General features: G+C 47.9%; 1 protein-coding gene across 4 annotated transcripts in view; it reads right to left on the bottom strand.

The window, feature by feature from the left end:
- The window catches only part of LOC147012245 (uncharacterized), a 230,076-nt gene that overhangs the window by 190,785 nt on the left and 17,699 nt on the right, over positions 1–21,592 (bottom strand). The gene's annotated exons all lie outside the window — the stretch shown is intronic.

Here is a 21,592-nt window from a genome sequence, read left to right as displayed (position 1 = left end):
CTCTCTCTCTCTCTCTCTCTCTCTCTCTCTCTCTCTCTCTCTCTCTCTCTCTCTCTCTCTCTCTCTCTCTCTCTCTCTCTCTCTCTCTCTCTCTCTCTCTCTCTCTCTCTCTCTCTCTCTCTCTCTCTCTCTCTCTCTCTCTCTCTCTCTCTCTCTCTCTCTCTCTCTCTCTCTCTCTCTCTCTCTGTCTCTCTCTTTCTATCAACCTACTTTCTTTATCACCGAGCATACGCAACAGCTGACTGTTGGTTGCATCATACCGAGGGAGAGCTATGTTGCGAACCCTAATTCACCATCACCCCCATCCACCACTCTTCCCCGTAGATAAGGCTTGCATTGTGAGTTAGTACATGGTACCAGAGCACAATGGCACACACATTGTGAAAGTTATCATGGATTTATTCAAGCGTATACTGTGGAGTGCAAACAAATATGACAGCAGGCTTAACGTGCATTCCAGAGGATGATACAATCCATGATGCAACACCTTGCCTGCGAGGCAACACGATGACTTTTTGCAGACAAAACCAATCGCCAGAATCAAATGCATACCAGACCGATGATCACCACAATAGTCATGTTGTTGCAACTTCAAACGAACCATAAAAAAAAATCCCATTTCCACATTTTTGGGAACTGTTTTTCCAGATTCTGTTTTTGTTTTCATCATCAAATTTGTCTCTCTTTATTCCTTTCACTCTCCGACTTATCATTTCTCTTGTATATCCATGAACCTGGGCTGGCAGATATATCAGGGGCAGCGATTTGCCTTTAAACTACCTAATCTAGGTTTGATTCCCGTTTCACACACGTTGAACCAATGATCATGCCAACGGTCAAATGGGACATTAAGCTGGGTGTCCCATCTGACAGCAATGGTTGCCACTGCATGTTAAAGATCCCATGGTCTCTTTCGCAATGCGAAGGTTGTTGTTTCCCGCCCTCTAGCCAAATTCCAAAATCTTGCCCTGACATCCACTGGGAAGGAAATAGCAAACCACCCAGTGTGTCCGATCTCCTTGTCACTATACTGTTTAGGCAGCACCGGTGCCCTGGGGAGGACATGGACCGGGTTCAGTGATTATGAAGCACTGCACATACCGAGATGAGATACATAGGCGTGCACACGTACATTACTCTCAATACCTCTGGTTAGTTTGCCATTTGCCAGGAAAGCAACCCTACCAGTGATGGATGCAAGAAAAATGGGATAAAACAAAAAAAAAAGAATGACGTAAAATGTTTTTTTTAGTAATTTTTGTGAATGGAGTTAAAGGGCTCGCCAATATTTACAAGATTTATGTGTATGCACATCTGACTTGAGTGGTCATGTGACATGGAAGATTGCATACGATTGGGCAAGATCGTGTATGTAACAAAATGGCTGCCAGTCCACCATATTGGATGTGTTCTTGAAAAGAACAACAAAAAAATACGTGCATATGCAAGCCATCATTCCTTATCTGTGTGCCAAGTTTGAACAACATCAGTAAATGCATGTCCAAGAAATGCTTGAAGACGTGTTTGACATCAGGTTTTTTTTTACAACTAAAATGGCCGCCAATCAGCCATCTTGGATCGAATCGCGAAACAAAACGATGTGCTTATGTATACCATCACATGTTGTCTTTGTGCCAAGTTTGGGGAGGAAGAAAAAAAAAAGATCTATACATCTCCGAGATATGGCTGCAGACGGATGCGTGGACGGGTGATACCCAATCCATAAGCCCCCCATTTCTGACAGTCCAACAGGGGCTAATAACGTACTAACTCAACACAAAATAAACACAACAAGAAAACTAGAACAGCACTTGGTAGAATGCACACCTCCGCCAGGCTGAACAGTTTACGTTTTGTATCCCACTTATCGGCTGGGTCGGAACCAAAATCAAAGCAGCTTGTTCTTGTCACCGACCCAACTCATCCACCGAGTTTTGTCACAACTCGTCCAAAACTTTTGAGATATAATGATAAGTACAGTTTTTGGCCCCATCTCTCAATGGTGAAGAATCACTTATACATTTCTAAAATTCTCGGATCTGGATTCAGATCTTCACCAAAATCGAATAAATTCTTCCTTGTTACACACTCAACCTGCCCACCAAGTTTTGTCTGAAGCCGTTGATACCCTTTTGACATATCTGGGTCACAGACATACAAACAGACAGAGGTGCAAACATAACCTCCATCCACCTTCTGTGGCGGAGGTAAAGATGTAGAAGGATATAGGGATGGTATGCCAAAAAGTATGTAAACAAGGTAGGGATGGTCACAATAAATCATCATGTGAAACCATCCATACGTCTTTCTTTGAAAAATGACACTAAACATCTCTTGATTTAGTTAGCTTAAGAGTGTGTGTGTGTGTGTGTGTGTGTGTGTGTGTGTGTGTGTGTGTGTGTGTGTGTGTGTGTGTGTGTGTGTGTGTGTGTGTGTGTGTGTGTGTGTGTGTATTGTTATCTCCATATGCAGGTTTCATAAGGAAGAACGGAGCCCTCGCAAGTCTCAAAGTATCCACCTCCACGTGTGTGCTTTCATATAATATATATATATCTTCTTCTTCTTTTGGCTGCTCCCATTCGGGGTCGCCACAGCGGATCATCCGTATGATCCGCATAGTGATTTGGCACATGTTTTACGCCGGATGCCCTTCCTGACGCAACCCTGGTCGCCTCTTATGACACAGGGATATGGTACACCTATTTTAACTGGGGTATACACCAGCCCAGTATACTGGTACTCATTTCGCCGACCTCGGAAGGATGACAGGCTGAGTCAACCCCCTGGTGTATTAATTCAGTGGCCCAACGGGGCTTGAACTCAGGACCTTTTGGATCCCAAGCCGCTGCCCTAACCACTGCGCCAACACCAGGCTCATATATATATATATATATATATATATATATATATATATATATATATATATATGTATATAGATATGTATATATATGTATATAGATATGTATATATATATATATATGTATATATATATGTATATATATATGTATATATATATGTATATATATATATATATATATATATATATATTGCTGTGGTTGTGTAAAACTGGCACTCCTCCGAAGCAATGGCTCCCAACATATAGCAACCCTAAGGCAGTTATTTCATTAGTATGTGTTTAGTTAGCCCTTTCCATATGTCTAGTGGGTAAATGGGACAAGATGTGTTGCGTAGGGCTTTTAGTTAGGTCTTCAGTCCCTTATTCTTTCATTATTTGCCTATTTCATGCATAAAACCCCACCACGCAAGCATGCACATCAGATCAGTGACGCTACCAGGGGCACCGGAAAGACACAGCACCGTGACAGCTTATTTGCATACGTGTGCCGAGTTCCTGTTCAAACAGCGCGCCATGGAGGTCCAACTGACTCCTCACCTCATACCCTCACCGCGCTCACCACAACGCTTCAACCACTTGCAACAATTCAACGCCTTCACCACAAACGCCACAGCACTTCATCTACCTCACAACCACTGCTGCAATGCCTCAACCACCTTACCACAACTTACCGTTACAATGCCACAGCCGTCTCCATCCAAACTCACCTACTTTCACTGCTCTGAATACCACAACTACGACGTCTCAACCAACACCACCACCTTTCGGGACCAGCGAGAACATGGAGGTGCGCTCATGGACGGGCGCATGATAGGGTACCCTTCCCCATGTTATTCTCTGAGCTCCGATGTGTGACAAAGTGCGAGGCAAATGGGGCAATTTCCGGTGGAAAACCCTCGCTAGGGTGGGGTCAACACAGGGGTTCGAGTCCCCACGCCAATGAGAGTGTGGAGAAATACCCATTGCTCTGCCTGTCCAGCTCTCAAGCGCCGCCCCCGCTGGGGAGGTATAAAAAGGGACCTCTGATCTGGCTCATCCTACCCCTCCTCTCCTCTCTCTACCTTTTTCTCTCTTCACCCTGCTTATCTTGCTTCTGGTTCACCTTTTGTTTGTGCGGTCATGGAACGGAGAGCCAGAGACCAGAACGAGCGCTACCTGACTCCGTTAGCATTTACACATACAGACATTTTACACACCCCATAAAGTCTTTCCTCTCACACATTCTTTTCTTTCCTTTGTTCCTCTAATTCCCCACTGACCCACATCTTCACACCTTCCTCTTGCATCAGATTGCACCACATTTTGCACCTCCCACTCACACACCATAAACACAGTTTTCTTCCCTCCTCCCCCTTCTTAAGCGATTGGGTTGCATCAGTCCATCGACTGTGCCGGGTACAACAAGGTCACTTGTTGTACCCGGCACAGTTGTTGTACAACGGGTACAACACCTCAACTGTCTCTCCCCTCTTTTTGGGCTAAATCTAATTCCGTGTGTGTGTGTGTGTGTGTGTGTGTGTGTGTGTGTGTGTGTGTGTGTGTGTGTGTGTGTACTTATGCTTCTCATAACATGAACAGAAGCTAAGATTGTCGTAGTTTATTATTGAGTTAAATCTGCACTTTCTCTTTTGTCAATAATAATTGCATTTCTTTTGCCACACCTGCCAAATTCCTCAATTGGTTTCCCCTGTTGCACATAATTTATGAATAAACCCTTTTTAATGTGCCACATCACTTTCCTCACCCTTGCTTGTAATAAATTGCTTATTATAAATGGACCCAACTCGTTTTTGTCTTTTCCTTCATTGGTCCAACATGGTCCGCACATTAGCTTTGCTGGGAGATTATAATCCCCCAACGGATTGGCTCTCACATCAGTCTAGCATTTTGCTAGCGGTAAGCTTGGCCGCCTTAAGATCCAAAAAAGATAGAAGTAGCACAACCGTCAAGGGCATGATTCCCGACAAGGAGACTGCGTGTACCACCATTAAATGGTCATCAGACGGAGGACACTGGGTCACGTGGTTAAATTGTTGGTGTTAGCAGTCGATTAGCGAACAACTGGCGACAAAAAACTTACTCAGGTGCAATGACTTGATTCCTGCCGAGGCCAAGGAGAACCGGGGGATACCTCCACCCTCGTACTACCCCCGACAAATATATATGTAAATATATATATATATATATATATATATATATATATATATATATGGGGCAATTTCCGGTGGAAAACCCTCGCTAGGGTGGGGTCAACACAGGGGTTCGAGTGGGGTCAACACAGGGGTATAGCCTGGTGTTGGCGCAGTGGTAAGGGCAGTGGCTTGGGACCCAAGAGGTCCTGAGTTCAAGCCCCATTGGGACACTGAATTAATATATGTATGTATATGTATATATATATATATATATATATATATATATATATATATATATATATATATATATATATATATATATATATATATATAAACCAAGTCGAAAACACCAGGGGGTTGACTCAGCCTGCCATCCTTCCGAGGTCGGCGAAATGAGCACCAGTTGTACTGGGCCCGGTGTATGCCCCGGTTAGAATAGGTGTACCATATCCCTGTGTGTCGTAAGAGGCGACCAGGGTTGCGTCAGGAAGGGCATCCGGCGTAAAAACCTATGCCAAATCATTATGCGGACAACAAAACGAATTTCCATACCGGATCGGTCGAGGCCCGGGTTACCAACGACCGCCACCGGTACCGGTGGTCAGCAGGGTACCAGTGGAAATTGTGCTACTGCTGGGCGAAGGAGGAGAAGGAGACGGGGAAGGCGAGTCCAGAGGCAGTGGGAGAGGGGGAAGGGTAGAAGTGTGGAGGTGAGAGTTGGAACTCTGAATGTTGGGACGATGACTGGCAAAGGGCGAGAGTTGGCTGATATGATGGAGAGAAGAAAGGTGGACATACTGTGTGTACAAGAGACCAAGTGGATGGGGAGTAAGGCGAGGAGCATTGGAGGTGGTTTCAAACTGTTCTACCATGGTGTGGATGGGAGGAGAAATGGTGTCGGGGTAATCCTGAAGGAAGATTATGTCAAGAGGGTATTGGAGGTGAGGAGGGTGTTTGACCGAGTGATGAGTGTGAAGTTGGAAATTGAAGGGGTGATGATGAATGTCATCAGTGCATATGCCCCACATATGGGGTGTGAGATGGAATATAAAGAAGATTTCTGGAGTGAGTTAGATGAAGTGGTGGAGAGTGTATCCAAGGATGAAAGAGTGGTGATTGGAGCAGATTTCAATGGACATGTTGGGGAAGGGAATAAAGAGGATGAGGAGGTGATGGGGAGGTACGGTCTCAACAAGAGAAATGTGGAAGGGCAAATGGTGGTAGAGTTTGCAAAAAGAATGGAAATGGCAGTGGTAAACACGTATTTCAAGAAGAAGGAGGAACACAGGGTGACATACAAAAGTGGAGGAAAGTGCACACAGGTGGATTACATCTTAAGTAGGAGATGCAACCTGAAAGAGATTAGTGACTGTAAGGTTGTGGCAGGGGAGAGTGTAGCTCGACAGCATCGATTGGTGGTCTGTAGGATGACTTTAGAGGTGAGGTTGAGGAAGAGAGTGAGGGCTGAACCAAGGACCAGATGGTGGAAGCTGAAGGAGGAAGACTGTTGCGTGAAATTTAGGGAGGAGGTGAGACAGGCGTTGGATGGTGGTAAAGATGGGTGGGATGATTGGGCAACGACAGCAGAAGTTGTGAGGGAGATAGCTAGGAAGGTACTTGGTGTGACATCTGGACAGAGGAAGGAAGATAAGGAGACTTGGTGGTGGAATGAGGAAGTACAGGAAAGTATAAGGAAGAAGGGGTTGGCGAAAAAGAAGTGGGATAGTCAGAGAGATGAAGAAAGTCGGCAGGAGTACAAGGAGTGGCGTCGAAAAGAAAAAAGAGAGGTGGCAAAGGCCAAGGAAAAGGCATATGACGAGCTGTATGAGAAGTTGGATACAAAAGAAGGGGAAAAGGATTTATACCGATTGGCAAGACAGAGGGACCGAGCTGGGAAGGATGTGCTGCAGGTTAGGGTGATAAAGGACGCAAATGGGAATGTGCTGACGAGCGAGGAGAGTGTGTTGAGAAGGTGGATGGAGTACTTTGAGGAGCTGATGAATGAAGAAAATGAGAGAGAGAAGGTTGGAAGAGGTGGAGATAGTGAATCTGGAAGTGGGGTGGATCAGTAAGGATGAAGTGAGGACTGCTATGAAGAAGATGAAAAGTGGAAAGGCGGTTGGCCTAGATGGTATACCAGTGGAGGCATGGAAGTGCTTAGGAGAGATGGCAGTGGGGTTGTTAACCAGATTGTTTAATAAAGTCTTGGAAAGTGAGAGGATGCCGGAGGAGTGGAGATTAAGTGTACTGGTTCCGATTTTCAAGAATAAGGGTGATGTGCAGAGCTGTGGAAATTACAGAGGGATAAAGTTGTTAAGCCACACCATGAAGTTGTGGGAAAGAGTAGTGGAAGCTCGGTTGAGAGGAGAGGTGACGATCTGTGAGCAGCAATATGGGTTTATGCCAGGAAAGAGCACCACTGATGCGATGTTTGCTTTGAGAATGTTGATGGAGAAGTATAGGGAAGGCCAGAAAGAGTTACATTGTGTGTTTGTGGATTTAGAGAAAGCTTATGATAGGGTGCCAAGAGAGGAGTTGTGGTATTGTATGAGGAAGTCGGGAGTGTTGGAGAAGTATGTGAGGATCGTGCAGGATATGTATGAGGACAGTGTGACAGCGGTGAGGTGTGCGGTAGGAATGACGGACCGGTTTAAGGTTAAAGTGGGATTGCACCAAGGATCGACTCTGAGCCCTTTCCTGTTTGCAATGGTGATGGACAGGTTGACGGACGAGATCAGACTGGAGTCTCCATGGACCATGATGTTCGCGGATGACATCATGATCTGTAGGGAGAGTAGGGAGCAGGCTGAATCGAGCCTTGAGAGGTGGAGGTACGCACTGGAGAGAAGGGGAATGTTAGTCAGTAGGAGTAAGACGGAGTACATGTGCGTAAATGAGAGGGAGGGTGGTGGTATGGTGCAGTTGCAAGGAGTTGAGGTGGGGAAGGTGGATTGGTTTAAATACTTGGGATCAACTGTCCAAAGTAACGGAGAGTGTGGGAGAGAAGTGAAAAAGAGAGTGCAGGCAGGATGGAGTGGGTGGAGAAGAGTTGCAGGAGTGATTTGTGACAGAAGGGTAGCTGCAAGAGTGAAGGGGAAAGTATACAAGACGGTAGTGAGACCAGCTATGTTGTATGGTTTGGAGGCGGTGGCGCTAACAAAAAGACAGGAAGCAGAGCTGGAGGTGGCAGAGTTAAAGATGCTGCGATTCTCGTTGGGAGTGACGAGGATGGATAGGATAAGAAATGAGTGTATTAGAGGGACAGCGCAGGAAGGACGGTTTGGAGACAAAGTGAGAGAGGCGAGATTGAGATGGTTTGGACATGTGCACAGGAGGGAAACGGAGTATATCGGGAGAAAGATGTTGAAGATGGAGCCGCCACGCAGGAGGAGAAGAGGAAGGCCAAAGAAGAGGTTCATGGATGCGGTGAGGGCGGACATGCGGGTGGTTGGAGTGTCAATGGAAGATGTGGAGGATAGAGCAAAATGGAGACAGTTGGTCCGCTGTGGCAACCCCTAGCGGGAGCAAGCCGAAAGAGGAAGGAGAAGAAAAAAAAAAAAAATATATATATATATATATATAAATATATATATATTTATGAGCCTGGTGTTGGCGCAGTGGTTGGCGCAGGGCAGCGGCTTGGGATCCAAAAGGTTCTGAATTCAAGCCCCGTTGGGCCACTGAATTAATACACCAGGGGGTTGACTCAGCCTGTCATCCTTCCGAGGTCGGCGAAATGAGTACCAGTGTACTGGGCCGGTGTATACCCCGGTTAAAATAGGTGTACCATATCCCTGTGTCGTAAGAGGCGTGTGTGTGTGTGTGTGTGTGTGTGTGTGTGTGTTATATATATATATATATATATATATATATATATATATATATATATATATAACTATATATATATATATATATAACTATATATATATATATATATATATATATATAACTATATATATATATATATATAACTATATATATATATATATATATATATATATATATATATATATATATATATATATATATATATATATATATATATATATATATATATATATATATATAACTATATATAACTATATATATATATAACTATATATAACTAGAAATATATATAACTATATATAACTAGAAATATATATATATATATATATATATATATATATATATATATATATATATATATATATATATATATATATATATATATATATAACTATATATATATATATATATATATATATATATATAAAACTATATATATATATATATATATATATATATATATATATATATATATGTATATATATACATAACTATATATATACATATATATAGTTATGTATATATATACATATATATACATAACTATATATATGTATATATATAGTTATGTATATATATACATATATATATATATATATATAGTTATATATATATATATATATATATATATATATATATATATATATATATATATATATATATATTGTTGCGGATTGGCGCCCGCCGGCGTGCGAGCGGCCACGTAACTCGAATCGCGGCACGTCGCCCACCGGACGGACAATCCCGTCGTGACCCTCTCGGACTAACGCCAGGAACTAGTCACGGGTGGGCCTTTCGGCCTCACCACGATCGTGCCAATCGGCCCCCCGCGTGGGATAGGGTTGCAAGCCAAATTCGACCTACCTAAGTACCCACACGGAGGGTAGACCGGGCGATCGCACCTCGCCGCAGGTCGACTTCGGACACGGGCCACTTTAAGCGACCCGTTCCGTACTGTCGGGATAACCGAGCGGTGTTATCGTCGGCCTCGACGGTTCGATTATTTATCGGGCGTATTTGCCCACGACCAACCCTTTACGTGAAGTAAGATGGAGATTCAATAAAGGAAAAGACGAAGCGAAACGGGAAAAACAGTTCAACATAAAGCACATTTATTTCGCGATGGCACACGGATAGCACACATATACAATTATACACCAAAAGCAAATGTAAAAGAAGAAACACACAATAATGCACAAAAAGCAAATGTAAAAGCAAAACACAATGCAGATCTACCACCGACTACCGAGCACACGGCAACACTTATACCGTTTTACTTCACAGACGGCGCCGACAACACATATACTCAAAGCAAAAGAAAAAGGGACCACCCTCCACGATGAGAGGGGCAGACGGGCCTGGGGCCGAGACCGCATCGAGCCTACCCGTCTGGTGATGAGCCGCAAAATGGCGGTGGCGCCCCGACTCCGCGGGCCTCGCGGACAGTGTCTGGAATGGGGTGGGAACGGGGCCCCCTTCTCGCACTATCTCAGCGCGGGGGAAACAGGAGGGGGTTGTTGATGCTCGGGGGAAGGAGGATATCTCGCTGGCTCGGGTCCCGCGACGAGCGTCTCCACCACGACCTCGGTCGCGTTACCGGCCTCTCCTCTCCGCTGCTCCCCGACTCTGACACGAGCACCCCCTCGACTGCCTTCGCCGCCGCCACCTCTCCAACTCTCCACAGCTCCATCCAGCTGCTTTCTCCGACTCTTCTCTTGACTGGCTTCCCAACTCAACTCGACTCAACCAACTCCCAACTCAACTGCCTTTTTGGCGAGCGAACGCGGCCCTTTATAGCCCCCGTGGCTTCGCTCCTTCATCTTTGACCCTTTACCTCTGGCTGGCTCCCCATTGGACAGAAGAAAAGTGGGCGTGAATGCTTTTTGATCCGCGAATCTGCATATAGCTATTATACTCCGACGCACCTGGAGGCGGGGCCAAATCGCCCCATGCTCACTGATAGGACGGAACAGAAGTGGGCGTGAACCGTTTTTGATCCGATTTCTCGGAAAGGTTGGTGTTTTTGCACCCGCTGCTCGGTGCGCGTCCTGCGCGAGTCCAGTATCGGTGCCCACAAGTGGTGCGGGAATGGCGGTGATGCGATGGTTGCGAGAGCGAGATGTGACGGTAAGGGTCGTGGCTGTGGTTGTGAAGCGGCGTTGCGGTTGGTGGTTGTTGTGTGATGGCTGTTGAGACGTGGTTGGTGGTGGTTGTGATGGTAGTAATGGCGGCTGGTCCAAAATAAAGATAGTAAAAGAAAAACGGCTATCTAGAGGGGTCGCAGCCCGAATGAATGACATTTATTCCCTCGAAACAACGGGTTTGGGCCTAACTACACATATACTTACAGAGATATCTCACCGAAGGGACCTGAATGGTGGTTTGCGAATTTCGTCAACCACAACACTACCCCCTCCCCTTTTTACAGACTCGTCCCGAGTCGTCAAATTTTCGTGTGCCATCATGTGTAGTTTTCCCCTAGTACATTTTACCTACGGATCCCTGAGTGCGACATTCATGGTATTCGTGTCCCCAAAATAAATAACCTGAGGGCTGAGTAACTACCTAAACAAACTCACTCACACGGACGACTTAAATAAAATTGCCGGCGCTAGGACAGACATGCCGGGGGCGCACTCATATTTACAGTACATCTTAACCTTAACTTACAAATTTTACACCAAACCATGGCCCAGGAACAATGAACTCTGCAAAAAGAAAGCAGTAAGCAGGGAGCCAGGCTGCTCGCATGCAGTCTCTGGCTCAAACAATGCAGGTGACAGGGAACGTGGCCGGCTGCTCACACGCAGTCCAAGGCCTTCCCTTTTGAAACTGAACGCAGTGAAAAACGGTGCATGGGCTGCACAAACACAGTCTCCGTGCCAGCTCAAGTGGCACACGCAATGAACACAACGAATGGATGGATGAATGGATGGACGCAAACACGGTGCACGGGCCGCCACTGCAGGCCCGTGTTGTAGCTGCCAACAGGGCAGTTCTCGCAGCTTGCAAACTGTTGCTTTCTGATCCTGGCGCACATGGCAATGAACAGGGGGGGGGGCAAAGCAAAAATTGAACGGGGCTGGTGAACAGGGGCAGTGGGCATGGCATGGCAAAGGCGAGCAGGCAACACAGCCTGCAGAATAAGGCCGCTGCAGACAAACACAGCCGGCAGACGATCTGGCCGGCACAGGCCTTGAAGCACAGCAGCTGCAGACAATCCGACCGGCACAGGCCTTGCAGCACAGCAGCTGCAGACGATCCAGCCGGCACAGGCCTTGCAGCAAAACAACAGCTGCCGATGAAGTGGGCCGGCCTTTGCCTTGCAGCAACGCAGCCAGCAGATGAAGCTGGCCAGCCTTTGCCGTTCAGTGGAGGTTGGTGGAGGGAGTGCGGTGGTGCTGGCCACTCAGAAGGCGGGCTCGGACCTACCCTACGGTCTCCCTCCCAACCTATCGCCTTTGCCTGTCATTGTCTATACCCACTCCCTTAATTTGTCAATTCCCCCCTCACCTTTCTCCCACCTTTCATCCCCCTCACTCTTCCTTCTCTAAGTTGCCCCCCCTCTCATCCACCAACCTGCCTCCCTCCACTGCCCTCTCACCTCCATCTCTTCACTCCACCTTCTCAAATCCTCAACTGCCATCTTCCTTGTCTCTTGTCCCCCCTCTCTCACAGCACCACAGAGCCTTTTCTCCTCCTCATTCGGCCCCCTCCCCTCGCTATTCTGCAATACCCCACACTCCTTCAGCAACCCTCCTTACCTCCCCCTCGTCCCTCGTCCGACCCTCCCCCGCCCCCTCCACCTCCTGCACCAAAAGCCTCCTCCCCTACCTCTTCATTAAAAGTGTGGACCTCAAATATCCGGGGCCTTCGCTCAAACCTTTCAGATCTTTCCATGCAGGTTGCCACTGACAAACCAGACATTATCTGCCTAACAGAAACTTTCCTCTCCCAAGACGTGTCTGACTCCCAAGTATCTCTCCCTGGTTACTCCCTCTTACGGTATGACAGACCTGAGCCTCGTCCTGGTGGAGGTGTTGCTCTCTTCATCAAAGACTCTATTCCTCACTCTCCCTGCACTGCTCTCATTCCCCCACACCCCCAGGAATACCTCTGGCTTCGGCTTCCCCTCCACTCCCACCTCATGTTTATATGTGTACTGTACCGTCCACCGAACAGTGATGACTCCATCTACACCTCACTCTCCGAAAACATGGACCATCTTCTATCTTCTCATCCAAACTCTCTCTTCCTCATGTGTGGTGACTTCAATTGTCATCACGCCAGTTGGCTAGGTATGGGTACCTCTCTCACCTGCCATGGGACATCAGCAAAAGCTTTCTGTGACTCATTGGGACTGACTCAATCGGTCAACTTCCTGACCCGGATCTCAACCAATGGTACTCCATCTCTTCTGGATCTGATTTTGACAAATTTCCCTGACAATATCTGCTGCTCTTCCTTCGCTCCAATTGGTTCTTCTGACCACGTCCTTATTAAAGTGGACATCTCTCTGGCTGTTATCAGAGAACCACCTCACCGCCGTCGAGTCTGGCATTTCACTCAAGCCGACTGGCAGGGTCTCCGAGCAGCCATCAAACTTACAGACTGGTCTCCTATCACTACTTTCTCAAACATCAACTCATCCTGGGAATTCTTTCAAAGAAACTTGCTCTCCCTCATGCACAGATTTATCCCCTCTCGTGTTCAGTTGTCTTACCCTTCCTCCCGCCCTTGGTTTACTGAAGCTTGTGGCGAGGCAGTTGTCCTGAAACAACTTGCCTTTGCCTCATGGAAAGCAAACCCAACTGAGGGCAATCTCAGTTCTTTCCACAAAGCTCGGAACAAGTGTGTAGCTACCCTCAGGAGAGCCAGAAAACAACATCTTTCTCATCTCAAGTCTGAACTCTCAAACCTCTCTCCCTCCTCAAAATCCTGGTGGCGTTTAATCAAATCTGTTTCTGGTGTATGTTCCCCCTCCATCCCCTCCCTTACCTCAAATGGCCGCACTGCTGATTCCACACGTGATAAAGCTGAATGTCTAAACTCGGTGTTTGCAGCTAAATCTTGTGTCCCAAACCCATCACTATCTCTACCCACTTTACCCAGTCGCACCCAACTGTCCCTGGACTCTGTATCCTTTTCTCCTGACAAGGTGGAGAGCTTGCTTTCAAACCTCGAGTCAGATTCTGCAACCGGTCCAGACGGCATCAGCCCACGTGTCCTCAAAGCCTGCTCTTCTGCTCTTGCTCACCCTCTCTCTGTTCTATTCACCCTCTCATTTTCCCAAGGTCATCTGCCATCTGCTTGGAAATCTGCTAACATCACTGCCCTGCATAAAAAAGGTGCAAAAACAGATCCCTGTAACTATAGACCAATCAGCCTTCTCCCAATCATCAGCAAGGTTATGGAATCCATCATCGCTTCAGACATGAAATCCTTCCTCTTCTCCAATGGCTTGATTTCCAATCATCAATTTGGTTTCAGACCAGGTCACTCTACCCTAGATATGCTGCTACTGCTCTCCCATCAATGGATGGAGGTCCTCAATGCCAGACAGGAAATCCGAGCCGTATCCCTGGACATATCACGTGCTTTTGACACAGTCTGGCACCCTGCCCTACTCACCAAACTCTCTGCCCATGGTATTCAAGGCCATCTCCACTTATGGCTCGCAGACTTCCTCTCCTGTCGCAGTCAACGTGTGGCCCTAAATGGAGTTCTTTCATCCCCTCTTCCTGTGCAGGCTGGAGTTCCTCAAGGTAGCGTTCTGGGCCCTGTTCTTTTTCTGGTTTTCATCAATGATCTCTCGGACTCTCTGGAAAATCCTCTATTTCTCTTTGCCGATGACTCAACCCTCTGCCGTACCATCTGTCATCCCTCAGCCCGGCAAGCAGCAGCTTCTTCGCTCACTGCAGATCTGGATAAAATCACAAACTGGTCCAACACGTGGAACATGTCTTTCAATCCAGACAAATCTCACACTCTCACTATGTCTCTTCGAAAGGACCGTTTACAAAACCCCCCATCCACTTTCTCAACAATCCTCTGGAAGAAGTCTTTTCTTTCAAGCTTCTGGGTCTCACTATCTGCCATGACCTTTCCTGGGAAAGTCACATTTCCAACCTTGCCTCAAAAGCCAGTCGCCGACTGGGAATCCTCCGTCGTGCAAAGTCCTTCCTCGGCCCTCTTGAGCTCCTGACCACTTACAAAGCTTTTGTCCGTAGCCTGATGGAGTACTGCTCTCCCCTCTGGGCTGGTGCTCCTGCCTCCCACCTTTCTCGACTTCACGCTGTCGAAACCAGGGCTTTTAAGATCATTGGCATCTCCCGCAATGAAGCTGAGTCTTTGGGCCTCTCACTCAATCACCGCAGGTTGGTCGGTGGTCTTTCTGTCTTCTACCGACTCCTCTCCAGCCTTGCCCCCCTGCTCTCTCTGCGATTTGTCCCAACCACATTTCCACAGGGCGCTCAAGGTCCGCCAACAACCCCCTTCTGGTAAAACTACCAAAATCACGAATCACTGCTCATCTTCACTCTTTCATTCCTCTTTTTCCCGCCTTTGGAATAAACTTCCTCACTCTATTCTTTCCCATTCTTCCCTTCAGGCTTTCAAAACAGCTGTTCACCACCACCTCTTATCTTCCCCCATCCAAATCCTCGATCTTTTCTACCCCGATAATCCACCCAAGCCCACTTCCTTCAATTCTCCTGCTTTCCTTCCTGAAAGTCCCTTTAATGTCCATCTTCCCCTCGCCATGTTCCCCGTCCCATCCCCATCCCTCTCCCTTCCACAGTTCACCTGTGTCTGTTCCCCAATGTTTTGTCCCTTCCACTCCCGCCCCTCTTGTCTCATGCCTCCTTGCTGTGAGTTGTGTGTTCGCTCTCATACGAGCCTCGACCAAGGTATACAAAAAAAAAAAAAAAAAAAAAAAAAAAAAACCCCAATTTAGCCCCAACTTATTTTTTTTATTTTTACTTCCCCACTATAAATCGTCCCCTAACCCCCTTTATCGTCTTTGTTCGGCTAACCTATCCTGTCACCTAGCCTACTCCCAACCCCTACGTTCCCTTCCCGGAGGGGAATAAGGGAGAGCTAGCGTCCTGTGCTGAGGCCCAATCTAAGCCTCAGGATGGCCTCCCCAGAGTTCAGCGATCTATAACCAAAGTGGGTCCAGCGGCACACAACGACAGCGAGGGGATGGATGGTGCGGAGGGGTACATCTCCTAATCTACCCTAACCATTTAACTGTTAAACTACCCCGGGGCTTTCAACAAGCGCCTCTCGCTTAAACTATTGGTTCTATAAACCCAGATTCCCGTCGCCTGTGTTAGTGTCCTCACAATTTCGGGCCTCGCCCCCCAATTTTCTCTCCGTGCCCTCACACGGTCTCATGGCTGGGACACGTGGCTCCCTTTGGCAGGCACGACCCTCTGCCGATTCTCCGACGATGGCACCCCCGGGCACTACACTGCCTCCGAGCCTACCAGCTCCCTAAACACCGGGGAGTGCCCCCCATGGCACCTCCCCTGAAACGCACACGTGGCAGGCTGGCTTCCCAGGCCCCTTTCCGAGGGTCACCCGTGCCCACAACACTGCCCACGCGGCTAATGGCGCCCCGGGCCCCCGCACCAAGCAGGCGCACCCGTGCCCACTACGCTATCCCGGCCCCCCATGGGCCCTTGGCCTACCGCGGCCGACTAGCCTGGTGCCCGGGGTACCCACTCAGCGATACTCACCTTTCGCAGCCACGCTCCCAGCCCGTCAACAGGGCTCCTGCACCCCTCCAAACGGGTTTCGAGCCTACATTCACACCAACAACAAAACGACCTCCATTTTTCAATTTAACTAACCCCCTAACTCACTCTACACTGACCCCGGGGTCCCTTGGGCGGGAGTCACTCCTCCCCCCAATCACTCATCGCACCATGCATTCCCCATTCGCTCCATTCACACAGACCCGCTGGCCTCACTCACTCATCATGTACTCACGTCACAACTCTTCAACACACACACCGCTGAACTCTGCCATCCTTCTAACTACTTCCCCTAACTAACTCGTGCTCCCACGTCATCCCTTAAACTACAGCACGTTCCATTTAACCTACGTAGCTAAGCTACGTCCCCACTACACATCCAAAGTCTGTCTCTGTCTCCAAATAATCCCATTAATCAATTTCCCAACCTAAAGCTCATCTAAATCCCTCTAACTAATCCATTCCACAGGCCCCATGAGGACTTACCCCTGCCCCATGGAGCCGGTCTAGCTATGCTAACCCATCCCCCTAACTAGGTTCCATCCTGTGCCCTGGTAAGGGGGTCTTCCACCCCTTGCCCGGGAATCCTGTGCACCCGAAAGTGAGGCTTGCGATTTTTTTTTCCACATGCGCAGCACCAGCGCGGCAACTCACAGCTCGCGCACTTTGCACCTGCCCGTGACGTCATGCAGCTGCACGTGTACCTCGTCCCTCCTTGGACGGTACCATCCGGCAGGGATACCCCTCCTGCCGGATTCCAACCCCACGTGCAGCCATGACGTCACTGTGTGCATAACAAAACACAAGCCCCACGTCTCGAGGGGTTCCCCACGCGAACACATGTGCTTTGCCCGTTGGAGCTTAACACACACGATCGCGTGGAGAACCCGTCCGGTCCAAATCCGTAATCCTGCCTAAACTTTGTCCGTCCGCGGGATCGGCAAATCCACCGCTGGCGTTTCCGGACCGGGACTTCACTCTCGCAAGCGAGCACGTGGGGGCCTCGTGCGTTGCACAGCACGGACCTCGTGCTCGCTGCTGGGTGAACCCGGCACGGTCCCCGAAACAACTGCAGCCGCTACTCGGCTTTCTTTCCTCTGTCGCAGTCTCCATCTCCATTCCACACACGCACGCACTCCCGCGTGTTACGACGCTAACATATATATATATGTGGACATATATATATATGTGGACAACCTCACCATTAAACTCACACCGGGAGACGCGGCTGCATGTTCACACATGGCGACCGACATCTCCCTTACACACAGTGACCTTGCACACGCTGTCTCTCTCACACTCGGCCGCTCACTCACGCATGCCATTTCCCTTGCACACGTGGCTCCACTCACTCGCGGCCTTTCACTCACTCGTGCCATTTCCCTCACACAAACCATACCACTCACACACGCGGGGGCACTCGCCCGCGGTGCCTCACTCATACTGGCCGTTTCACTCACACACACGGCGACACTCACACACGGTGCCTCACCCACACACGGCATGCTGGGAAGCGCACACTCCGGCACACTCGCCACCACACCGCTCACACACGCGGGGGCACTCGCCTGCGGTGTCTCATCCACACACGGCGTGCTGGGAAGCACACACTCCGGCACACTCGCCACCACACCACTCACATGTGGTGCTCCATTCATACTGGCCGTTTCACTCACACACACGGCCTCTTCCACTTGCGGTGCCCCTTTTACATACGGCGTGCTGGGAAGCACGTACTCCGGCACAATCGCCACCACACCACTCACACACGGGGTCGCTTCCACACACGGGGACGCACTCACACCTTGCACCACACACACAGGGACAACCACACTGGGGATTCGTGTCCCCACAAGGATCTCCGGGGCCTCTATACCCCCCAAGCTCTCCGTGCACCCGTTCGCAGCACTCCTCCCCCCGACCTCGCAAAGCACGACCGAACTCACCTGGTCGTGACTCGCCTCAAGGGGGCATACTCCCTCCCCTCGTTCATGGAGGAGGCCATCCAACTGCTCGCACCGGGTCTCCACCCAGTCCGCGAGCTCACCCTCATGGTCCTCCACTACCTCTGTGTGTGTGTGTGTGCGTCACTAACCTTGTCCAATTCACCCTCTATCTCCCGTGTCTCTATACATTTTATTCTTTCTGTCGTCTCCTCGTGTCTATTGGTCTCTGCTTCTTTCTGGCGTCTTTCTCTTATCTTTATGTAGGTCAACCTTAATTTCTCCTTTAGTCGCTCCCGTCCTTCCCTGTTTTTCACTCCTTGCTCTTTCACGATCTCTGCGTACCTCCTCCTTGCTTTCCGTCTTAATTGTTCTTTTCTCTCCCTCCCAATTACTTTCACCTCGTCTCTTGTCTCCCGTGTCTCTATACATTTTCTCTCCTTGTTCCTTATTTCTGTCTCTTCCTGGTTCCTTTTTCCTTCCCATCTGAGTCGTTCTTTCTCTCTGAGCCCCATTAGCTGTTCGTTCTCCCTCCGGAGCTCCTCAATCTCCGTTGACTCCAATCTCGCTCTCCGTTTTAGTTGTTCAATTTCACACTCATATAGTTGTTGTTTTCTCTCCCACTGTTCCTCCTGCTCTTTGTTTTCCAATCTCATTGTTTCTTTCAATTGGCTCATTTCCTTCCTGTGTTTCATTCGCTGTTCTCTCACTACTCTTCCTCGTTTCCTCTCCTGTCCTTCCTTCTCCAGTTTCATGGTTTTCTTCATTTGGTTAATCTCCTTTTTGTGTTTCATTTTCTGCTGTCTAATTACTCTTCCTCGTTTCCTCTCCTGTCCTTCCTTCTCCAGTTTCATGGTTTGCTTAATTTGGTTAATCTCCTTTTTGTGTTTCATTTGCTGCTGTCTCATTACTCTTCCTTGTTTCCTCTCCTGTCTTTCCTTATCCAGTTTCATGGTTTTCTTCATTTGGTTCATCTCCATTTTGTGTTTCATTCGCTGTTCTTTGTCTATCTCCTCGTACTCCAGCCTCAGCTTTTCTTTCAATTGGTCAACCTCAGATTCATGTTCTTTTTGTTTTCTATTCCACTGTTCCTCTCGTTCTTCCCTCTCCAATCTCCTTGTGTCCTTCAATCTCTTGATTTCTCCTTCCTGCTTCATTCCTTGCTCCTTCAACTTCTCCTCGTATTCCAACCTATTTTTTTCCTTTTGTCGTTCAGTTTCAAATTCATACTCAGTTTTTTATTCCACTGTCTCTCTTGTTCCTCGTTCTGCAATCTCATAGTTTCCTTCAATTGACGGATTTCTTTCTCCTGTCTCATTCCTTGTTCTTTGTATTTCCTATTCCACCGTCTTCCTTGTTCCTCATTCTGCAATCTCGTTATTTCTTTCAGTTGGCTGACTTCCTTCTCCTGTCTGATTCGTTCTTCCATCATTACTCTTTTTTGCATCTCATTCTGCAATCTCGTGGTTTCCTTCAGTTGGCTGATTTCCTTCTCCTGTCTCATTCCTTGTTCTTTCAGTACTCTTTCTTGTTCCTCATTCTTTAATCTGGCCTTCGCTTCCAGCTGTTCGATCTGTACAGTGTGGTTCCTTAACGTTTCATTCTCTGTTGTCGTTCTTTCTTCTCTCACCATCCTCAACTCGTTTTGTAATTCCCTCTCTTTGTTTTGGTGTTTCTGTAACTCAGAAGCTTTCTTTTCTAATTCCTTTCTCATCTCCGCACACTCCGACTTTGCTTTGGCTTCTAATTGTTCAATCTGCTCAGTGTGGTTCCTTAACGCTTCATTCTCTGTTGTCTTCCTTTCCTCTTTAAACATCCTCAGTTCGTCTTGTAATCTTCTTTCTTTGTTTTCGTGTTTCAGTATCACAGAAGTTTTTGTTGCCAATTCCTTTCTCAATTTGCGTGCTTCTTCACTCATTTCATCTCTTCTTTCCACCGCTTCCCTCCTCAATTCGTCCCTTTTTTTACTGTATTCATTTAGTTTTTTCTGCCATTCCTTTCCCATTCTTATCTCCCCTTCCAGGATTTCTCTTTTAAACTGGCTTGCCCTTACCTCTCGCTTCAGTAGTTCCAATTCCCCCTCGTGTTCACATTTTTTCTCTTCCAACTGTATTTCCCTCACTCTCCCCTCCAGTTCTTTGAACCGCCTTGCTTCCTCCAATAATTTTTCCATTAATTGTTTTACTTCCAAGTCGTGCTCCTTTTGTTTCTTTTCAAGCTCGGTTTTCCATTCTTCCTCCCATTGTTTCCTTTCCTGGGAGATACCAATCTGCTGTTCCTCTATTCTTTTGTTCAGTTTGCTCTTCGCATATTCCAACTGACGGGTATAAAACACTACCAAATTCTTTTTCCCACATAATTTGTCGACTCTATTGGCCAAGTCATGTTTTTGCCACCAAATTCGTTCCAGTAAATCGTCCAATCGCTGTGTCCCCCCGTACATGTAATTTTTCTGAAGCGCGTCTGCGTGCCGTTGTGACTCGTCCACTCCACGTTGCACCTCTCGATATATTCTTCATAACGCTTCACCTTTTCTAAGACATCCCCCAATTGTGCCTGAAGCCTGCCAATGCTCGCATAGTCATCCTGCCACGCCTGCCATGGCACATGCCGTGACCACGTGCCTTGAACCGGTGACTGGGAGCTCACGCCTCGTGCTGTGCCATTAATATCAGCCCGCTCCATGCTGCGCTGAGGTGCGATCGCGCTGCCATTGTGCGACTCCGTTTGCCAGCAAAGTTCATGCTCAAGCCGCTCCCACTGACCACAGTTAGTGGTGGGGTTATAATTATAAAAAGAACCGACCTGGGCCATGGATCCTACATGACGACACATACCTAATACCCCCGGCTCCCACTCGCCTTGAGATGCCATCTTATTTCTCGTAAAGGGTTAATTTAGCTCGCTCGTAATTTGGAGGGAATCGGGGGTCGCTCCTCTCACCCCTGGACCGATTCCCGTGAATTTAGCTGGAGACAGGAGAGCCCGTTTTCCCGTTCTCCGATACCAGTGCCGCGAGGAGGGCGATGAGTTTATATCCCACTCCTGACACCAGTGTTGCGGATTCGCTCC

Source organism: Eptatretus burgeri, chromosome 15 (assembly GCF_056783735.1).
Source record: "Eptatretus burgeri isolate ZD-2024b chromosome 15, Ebu_testis_v1, whole genome shotgun sequence".
Lineage (NCBI taxonomy): Eukaryota > Metazoa > Chordata > Myxini > Myxiniformes > Myxinidae > Eptatretus > Eptatretus burgeri.
The sequence above is the reverse complement of the archived record's forward strand: the minus strand, read 5'-3'. Positions and strand labels throughout refer to the sequence as shown.